This window comes from Euphorbia lathyris, chromosome 1, assembly GCF_963576675.1.
Source record: "Euphorbia lathyris chromosome 1, ddEupLath1.1, whole genome shotgun sequence".
Taxonomy (NCBI): domain Eukaryota; kingdom Viridiplantae; phylum Streptophyta; class Magnoliopsida; order Malpighiales; family Euphorbiaceae; genus Euphorbia; species Euphorbia lathyris.
This window is the reverse complement of record NC_088910.1, coordinates 117,877,170-117,887,278: the sequence shown is the minus strand read 5'-3', so window position 1 is coordinate 117,887,278 and position 10,109 is coordinate 117,877,170.

Below are 10,109 nucleotides of genomic sequence, written 5' to 3'. Positions count from 1 at the left end.
AACAACAAAGAAAGCAAACCTTGGAGACTAAATTTTTTTCTCAAACTATATGGAGGCAAATGCCTCGGTTTTCCCACTATCAAGTAACTAAACCTATATTTATTTACATGATGTATACTTGTATCATTCATTAATTTGGATTAATTCACATTTTAATTTTCCAAAAATATCAATAAAAATAAAAACAATAATTAACCTCTAAGAATGACAAATTGATAACATTAATCTATGGAGATTTTATACGAAAGTCCCGGTGTTCTAAGTCACAAAAAATGCCTTCCACTCATCTCATGACACGTGTAATATACTAAAATTAACAAAAAAAACTCAATTATTATCATTTATCGAAGGTATTCTACTCCTACAACACTTGCAAAAAAGGAGAGGAAAGACGGAATCACTTGTCCAGTTTTGCAGTTGCGACCAATCTCTACCCACCAATTGATTGTTAATTTTTAAAATGGTTTCATATTCTTAAAAGAAATACTGAGATCATGCCCTTTAGTCTCATCTACGTTCATCATGTAAAAGGTCTCCTTTGCAAGTGGATTCATCGGCAAGACCTATTTTTTTCTTCATCTCACCATCTCCACATTCCAGGCAATTTTGTTTTCAATTTTTATAAGCTCTGTTCTTAGGAATGAAATTTTGGAGTTCATTTTGTTCACTTTGTTCTCATGACTAGAGTTGAAATCAATTATTTTTATAGATCTTAGAGTACCATAGAGATCAGTGATTAAAGATTTCAGCTATACCAAAACGATTTTCTCCTTAGCAATTTCATTTTTGATCTTCGATTAACCATCAAATAAGATTTCTCATCATCGTTTTAGCGATTTGAGGCTTAATTTACTCAGTGATAGCACCTGTAATCTCATTACTCATTTTATTCACGCTTTGATTGCTCTTAATGCTAACTAGAAGATAACAATGAGCATGGAAGAGATCGGTGTAGGCGGTGGATATGTGCGGTCAAGATGGATGGAGATGCAGATAAATGAAATTAATTGGATTTTAAATTTAAGAATAGAGTACATGTGTCATGAGATGAATGGAAAGTCTTCTTTGTGAGTTGGAACTCCTGAACCTTAATATAAAATCCCTAATCCATGATGCATAATCATGTAATTTAAGGACATCATGCCTAGATACATTGATATTTTAGATAGCAGTCCTCTGAACTTGTTCAAAAAAGTTGGTTGGGCCCCTAAACTTACATAGTGTCTTATTGGCCCCCTAAACTTGCTTAAAATGTCATGATTAAATATCTAAATCTATAAAAACACTATAAAAATGTATAAAATAAAAAGTTGATTTGTTTTAAAAACTTAAAATCACGAATTAAGCCTTTATATTTTAAGTTCTGAATTTTTTTATGGATTTAAACAAATTACAATGTAGGTCACTTTAAATAAGTCCAGGAGGCAAGTTCAGGGGGGCTAACAAGACACTATGTAAGTTCAGGGGGCCAATCAATCTTTTTGACATGTTCATGACTTTTGATGTATTAAGCCTTTTAAATATAAATGAATATTATAAAAACATGAAAAATATATAAATTGATAAAAAAAAATACAAATATATGCAATAATAATCAAGAAAATTGTTTTGCAGTTATGCTTCTTTTAATAATGTTGTAGAACTGTTTCATTTACTTTAAACATCTCTTTCTCAATCCAATTGACAAAACTGTCGTCATTTAGTTAATTGATTATATTGCACAAATCAGTAGAGGGGCGAATATGGTTTGGTTCAGTCTTGGTAACCAATGTTGTCAGAAACGGATCAGATATCAAACCAAATTTATAGTTGGGTCACAAATCATTTGGTTTAACTAAATGGCTCGAATTGATTAGACCGGATAATGTAATAAATATTAAATAAATAATAGAATATTAATTATATTATATATAATTTAAAATAACATATACATATCCATAAAAACAAGTAATACATATATAGCTTTCAAAAAAATAATACATATATATAATCTAAATTATATATCATAAATTATTAAAAGAATTATATATCAAAATCTTGAAAAAAGACACATCAACTATTAATGTTCTGACCTCCTTTTTCTTTCTATCCTTTTTTTCATTTTACTAGAAATTAAATGGCTCATTTTTCCATAAGATCTATCTAAGTTTATTGCTTTTACCTTTTATTTAGCTTAAATATTTTTTTCTTTTTCTTTTACGAAGTTCTATTTATTTTCTGCTTGTCAAGCCATTTTAGAAATAGAATATCAAAAAAAAAAAATCTAAACTCAGCAAGGTCAGTTCATAAAGAGAAGATGGCGGTGTGCAACTCAAAGAAAGAGAAGATGATGGTTTGTCTTTGTCAATTTTTTGGTCTGAAAGAAAAGGTTTTTCTCTTAGAAAGTTAGTTTCTTCCATTATATAGTATAGATCCGTAAAAATAAGTGAATTTTTCTTTTTTTTTTAAATAATTTAAAAAACTAGCGTCACACCGGTTTCTGGCTGGACCGTTGGTTTTCGGTTCAGTCTAGTTTTTTACACATACAATATGAACTGAAGCCTGCAACTACTCTCCTCACTCTTTAGCTACCTCAGTCCTATGTAATTCAAACTACTTATCATAGTACTTATCTATATGCCCAGCAGACCACATATATAACAGAAATCCCCAAACGTCCATACTTAAACAAAACAATAGACCATACATTTCCAGTACTGTTGATCTTCTTAAAACATTTCAAATGATTAAAACTGTCTATAGACACACGAATCCTCATAAATTATATGTAAAACCAAGAGTTATTATTTAGATCATACTCAAAAAAATTACTAATAAAATTCTCCAATTACCTTCCCACTCCCTCTAACATAACCTTGGCACGTAAACCATAAATCTACATCCATATTGGCATGTCAAATAATTCCACTTCCTATGGACTATCCCCCAACAACCATATATTCAGAATCAAAACATAATTATCAAATGTCCACGGACCTCCAACAATTACCTTATCTTTACTAACTGGGTGAAAAAAACTCAAAGGAATACATATTGCTACATATCTCATATATTTTAATACCACAACCAGATCTATAGCAAACCCAGGTGATTCCGCAGTACCTGAAAATTGAATGTTTTATCTGCAACAAACCTTTGGATATATAATAAACTGGTATCCAGAACCGGCGTCCGCACTAATGGAGTTTCCAATTCCAATAAATCTTATTCATCCCTTTCCATGGTGAGAGACGCTATTCCCTTCTCCATTTCAACATGGTGCAATAGACCCATGAAGATGCGAAAGCTCCCTCAGCGGATTTAAGAACAACAACCCACGGCAACGACTGCAGCAAAACTCAAAGAAATGGAATCTAGATAAAGCTCGTAAATCTTTAAAGAACGCTTGCTAAAACACAATAAATCACCAACTCGTATCCTCATCTGAGACAACCCTTACTTGACAGAGACTCCCTTCACCAGATTTGGATTCAAGAAGTGGTGGCGGCAGCACTTCAGCAAATCGCAAGAGAGACTTCATTATGTCTATTTTTCTTAATTAAGTAAAAGATTCTTCATTACAAGAAAATTTTAATTTCAATAATTTAACTTCCTTTATTCAATTCATATTATTCTATTATCATTAATAATAATAATTAATTAATTAATTGTACCAAAATTGAAACTGTAATGATAATCTAGCTAAAATTAGAATTGGCTAGAAAATATGTTTAATCTTATAAAAAAGAAACAAAATGTTAACTCATCTATGTAATTATTTTATATGCTAGTATTCTATTAAAAAAATATTAAATTATCGAGTACATAAATATTAACAAAATATTTGGAAGCAATAAAAACTATCCATAATAAAAACAAAGACAACACTTTTAGTTTGTACACGTTACTAGGTATGATAGATAACCAAATTCTTTTATTCGATGAAACTAAAAAGAAACTATCGTAGAAACAACCATGAAGGTAAACATTACTCGGGACTAATTTTTTTTCTCAAACTATATGGGGCAAGTGCCTCCGTTTTCCCACTATATAATATGTCCGTCCATGCGGAAGTGATAGAATTAACTTTATATATTTGGAAATTTTTCTGAAGTTCGACCCATTAGAATTACGTAACTTTTTTTAACATCTAGCACTTTAAAACTTCATCATTCTGGTGTGTTGGATGCTAAATATTAAAAAATTTCAGCTTAAAATGAGTAAACATCACATTTTAAAAAGTATACAACTTTTTCTTCCAAAAAAATTATATACCTTTTATCTTTTTATTTTTAATTGTGAATTTCTTATCATTTTACATTTTATACAACTTTTTACATTTTATTATTCCCTACATTGTTAAGGTTTTTTTACAAAACTAGCTCAATGTAAGGCTCATTTACATTTTTAGACTCAATGTACCTAACTTGACCCTTACAATAATTTTCTTGTAGTTGATACCTAAGCTATAATATATGTATATGACGTTTTTTTAAGATGTGATGAAAAATATGACATTAAATATTAATTTTATTATAAAAAAAAATCATTTATACTTCTATTGATAAACATAAATATTCATCTATTTGCACAAAGTTATATTTGTCAATTAGCAATCCATTATCTAAATATGAATTATTAAAATGAGTTAAGTTTTACCAAAAACAATTTCATAAAAAGTTAATCAAATTAATTAGTCAAATTGACTGAACAAAAAGATAATCAGCTAAAACTAATGTACCCAACTAATTGAATTGAATAATATAATTGAAGTTTTATTGGACAGTCAATTAAATTAATAAATGTAAATGAAGTTTTTCTTGAATGTTAGGATTGTTAATCAAATTCAATTTGATGGATATGGAAAGTTTTCAAATCTAACAACATATAATTCTTGATATTTCTTAATCAAATTTAATTTGGTGGATGTGGAAAGTTTTCTTGATATAATTCTTGTACCATTTCTTTTAGTTTATTTTTTCTTTTTAATATTAAGGTAAGTTGTAATTTTTTCAACAGCATAAAAAAGATAATTGGTATTCAAAAAATTTCAATTTCAATTGATTTGAGTTTATGTTGGAATTATAGTACAGTAAATTTCTATATGGTTATTTTACTTTTTTATCCTTTTACCCCTTTGTAAGTGGTTTTCCACATCATCACACTTCACACGTGTGTTATCTCTGTCTTTGCCTATATAAGAGGCTTTATTTGTAAGTCTCAGTAGTGAGAAATATCAATCTATGAGAAATGTTTTCTAGCCCTAATTTGTTCATGGTATCAGAGCGAAGGTTTTCGATCTACGCAATTCATCTATGGTGAAATCATATCGCCAGATTGTGAAGGAATACAATGAAGACGAGGGCGAAAGCAGCGACTCTGAAGATCAAAGTTCTCAAGAACGAAATCAATCAGATTCCAACGACTCTGAAGATCAAAGTTCTAAGGAACAAACTCACTCAGATCCTTTCGAAGAATCAACTGATTCAGAGATGGAGACAGATCGAAATGATACAACGAATCGAATCGGATCGCATCATGATAATCCAGGTTTGATTCTTGTAACTACACCTCTTACTGGTAAAAACTACATTCCCTGGAGCCATGCTATGATTCGAGTTCTGCGTGCCAAACGCAAGCTTGATTTTATCCTCAAAGCAGATCTGGAGCCGGAACAAGGTACACCAGCCCATACACGCCGGGAAGAGAATGATAGTATGGTTTTCACTTGGATTGTGAACTGTATTTCAAAGGAATTCTCTGAAGGATTTCATTATGTGACAACGGCTAGGGAATTGTGGATAGAACTCAAACAGAGATTCGGTGAAAATGACAGAGTGTTATGTTTTCACTTGAAGCAGGAATTACATTCAATTGTGCAAGGATCTATGTCAGTGACTGCGTATTTCACCAAAAAAAAGAAAGTTTGGGATGAAATGATGACATTAAGGCCTTTGAATGACGTTTCGACCGAAGCTAGGACTGTTGTTCAGAAATTCGCTGATGAGGATTTGTTGATGCAATTCCTTGCTGGTTTGAATGAAGAATATGAACATGTTCATAATCAGGTATTGCTTATTGAGCCTTATCCTACTTTAAACAAAGCTTTTTCTATGCTTTTGCGTGTTGAAAAACAGAAGAGTACTCATTCTATTCATGATGAGTTATCACAATCTTCGGTTAATGCTGTTGTTACAAATTCTGGCGCTCGATTTGATCCAAGAAAGAAGAAATCAGATCTGAGCGAATCTGAGAAATATTGTGTGCATTGTAAGAAGGATGGACACATAAAGGAAGAATGTTTTAAAATCATCGGTTATCCTGACTGGTTTAAAGGAAGGACTACGAAAAAGAAGCAGCAAAGAGCTTATATGTCACATGAAGCAAATTCTCCTTGTGATAGTTTCAGTACAGGAGGAGAATCTTCAACTCTTGATCACAAAGGTGTTGATAAAGATGTGTTGGAGAAAGGCATACATCATATGATCCAAAAAGAATTTCAGAAGTTATACAAGAAACTGTATGAGGGAGGCAGCTCAGATTTCACAGCTTTTGCAAATGATTGTGTTGGTAATGATTCTACTCTTGATACTACATTTTATTCTGCAAATTATTGTTCTGGATAGAATGCAGTGTGGATTATAGATTCTGGAGCAAGCACACATATGTGTAATAACATTTCCCTGTTTACTAAGGTAAACAAAGTACTGCAACCAAGAGAGGTATATTTGCCTAATGGTTCTGCACAACAAGTCACTCATATTGGTTTAGTTACTATTAATAAGAATTTACACTTGATATATGTGTTGTATATTCCAGGGTTTCAACATAACTTGCTATCAATTGGCAAATTACTTACAAGTAGCAGCTTGCGTGTTCAATTTTATGCTAAATATTGTGAAATGCAGGACCTGGACTCTAGTAGCATTGTAGCTAGAGGGATTTTGCAAGCTGGATTGTATCAATTGAAGCAGTATGGAGTGGAATATCAAGGCAGTTTAGAAGTTGAATTACATACTGGCAATACTGTGTTAAAGTCTTTGTTATGGCATGTTAGGCTAGGGCATATTGCACCAAGCAAGTTAGTGAACATGGCTGGTATAGATTGTGATGTATCAGCTTTAACTACTTTGTCTTGTGAAGTTTGTCATAGAGCCAAGCAAAGTAGGTTATCTTTTCATAAGAGTGAAATAAAAACTAAGGCAATTTTTGATTTGTTACATGTGGATGTATGGGGGCCTTATAAACATGTCTCTTTAACTGGCGCTAGATATATTTTAACAGTTGTTGATGATTTCTCCAGAGTTACTTGGAGTTTTCTGTTTCATTCTAAAGATCAAGTGCCAATGTTATTGTCCAATTTCTTTCAAATGATCAAGACACAATTTAAGGCTAATGTGAAAGTGATGAGAACAGACAACGGAACAAAATTCGTTGGTATTAAAACTCAGCAGATTCTGCATTCTTTGGGCATTCAACATCAGAAAACTTGTATCCACACACCACAACAGAATGGTGTAGTGGAGAGAAAGCATAGATTTCTTGCTGAAACTGCTAGAGCTTTGTTGTTTCAAGCAAATTTAAGTTCTCAATTTTAGGGTGAAGCTATGGTGCATGCTACATGGTTGATTAATGTCTTGCCTACTAAAATTCTTGATTGGAAGAGTCCATATTTTGTTTTTCATGGAAAAGAACCTGACTTATCTATGTTGAAATGTTTTGGTTGCTTATGCTACATTTCAGATACTTCTTAACATAAAGATAAGTTTGCATACAGGGCTTTTAAGGGCATTTATCTTGGATTAGCAGCAGGACAAAAGGGAAGCAAGGTATACAATCTAGACACACACAAGTTATGTGTTTCCAGGGACATTCGTTACTATGAACATGTGTTTCCTGGTTCTGGGTCTAATTCCTTTACACAGGATACAATTATTGGTGATAGTCCCATGTTCAATTTGGGAGAGAATTCACCAACTTATAATCAGCCAATACCTCAGCCAATGCCTCCTCAATTTACACTTCTAGAACCTCAAAATAGCATTGATTCTACAACTAACAGCCCCTCATCTTCTTCCAATAATATTCCTACACCACAAATAAACCAAAATGTTGCATCTATATCTGTTACTCCTTCTTTACCCAAAAGAGTGTCCAAACCTCCTAGCTGGATGAATGATTTTGTGGTAAATCAAGTTTCACACACTCTTATTGGCACACCTTCTTACACAGCTTTTTCAGCAAATATTTGCAAAATCAAGGAGCCTACTAGTTTCACCGAAGCAAATAAATATCCAGAGTGGCAACAAGCAATGAAGAAAGAGCTTGATGCTCTTGAGGCAAACAATACGTGGATTTTAACAATTCTACCACCTGGAAAAAGAACTATCACTTCTAAGTGGGTTTTTCGAGTAAAATATCATGCTGATGGAAGTGTGGAGCGGTATAAGGCCAGACTAGTGGCAAGGGGATATGATCAGAAGTTTGGGGTGGATTACACTGGAAGCTTTTCTCCTTTCACTAAAACGGTTACAGTAAGATTGTTTTTAGCTGTTGCATCAGCTCATGGCTGGCCTATTCACCAAGTTGATGTGAATAACGCCTATCTTCACGGCTTTGTAGAAGAAGATATTTACATGCTTCCTCCTGCAGGTTATTCCAAAGCTACAGAAGGGCAAGTTTGTAAATTGCAAAAATCATTGTATGGCCTGAAACAGGCAGGAAGACAATGGTATAAGGAGTTTACTAATGCTTTGCAATCGTTGGGGTTCCAAAAATCTATTCATGATTATTGCCTCTTTACAAGAGTGCTTAATGGTCATTTCATTGCAATTGTCATATATGTAGATGATATGTTACTTACAGGTTCCTCTGTAGAAAACATTGATGGGATAAAAGCTTATTTACACAAAGCTTTTACCATTAAGGATTTGGGGTTTGCGAGATATTTTTTGGGAGTGGAGCTGCACAGATCCAGCCAGGGAATTTTTTTGTCTCAAACGAAGTATATCACAGACATAATTGATGATGCTGGGTTAACAAATGCCAGGTCTGTTTCCAGCCCTTTTCCAAGTGGAGTTCAACTTGATGATCCAAATGTGCAGAGTGCAAAATTTTCTGAACCAGACAAGTACAGAAGAGCGGTTGGTAGGCTATTATACTTAGGCTTCACAAGGCCGGATATAGCCTTCATAACTCAGCAATTGAGTCAGTACATGATTGATCCAACACAATTGCATTGGGATGTAGCAATTCATGTTCTCAAATATCTAAAGGGTACTAGCACTCTGGGGATTTTCTATCCAAAGGATTGTGATTTTACATTAAGAGGTTATTGTGATTCTGATTGGGGCAGGGACAAAATCACTCGGAAGTCTGTGACTGGTTATTGTATTTTTCTTGGCGATATCTTGATCTCATGGAAAGCAAAAAAGCAGAACACAGTGAGCAAGTCTTCGGCTGAGGCTGAATATCGCGCAATGGCCACTACAGTATGTGAATTTAAATGGCTTAGTTATCTGCTTTCAGTTTTTCAGATTCAAGTAGTGTTACCAATACCTCTAAATTGTGATAACGAAGCTGCTGTAGCTATAACTGCTAATCCGGTGTTCCACGAGAAGGTTAAACACATTGACATTGATTGTCATGTGGTTCATGAGCAAGTTACGGCTGGATTCATTACAACACCTTATGTTGCTTCACAAAATCAATTAGCTGATTTGCTTACCAAGAATTTGTCAGGTGCTCTCATGAAAACTATGTTTAACAAGTTGGGATTGTTACAGTTAACATCTCCAACTTGAGGGGAGGCTGTTGGAATTATAGTACAGTAAATTTTCTTATGGTTATTTTACTTTTTTATCCTTTTACCCCTTTGTAAGTGGTTTTCCACATCATCACACTTCACACGTGTGTTATCTCTGTCTTTGCCTATATAAGAGGCTTTCTTTGTAAGTCTCAGTAGTGAGAAATATCAATCTATGAGAAATGTTTTCTAGCCCTAATTTGTTCAGTTTACTTATTTTGAAATTGAAATTGATTTGACTTACTTATTTTGACTATAATATAGATGCAAATTTGAATTAAACTTAAATTTTTAAACATTATAAGGTAAGATTAACACTATATAA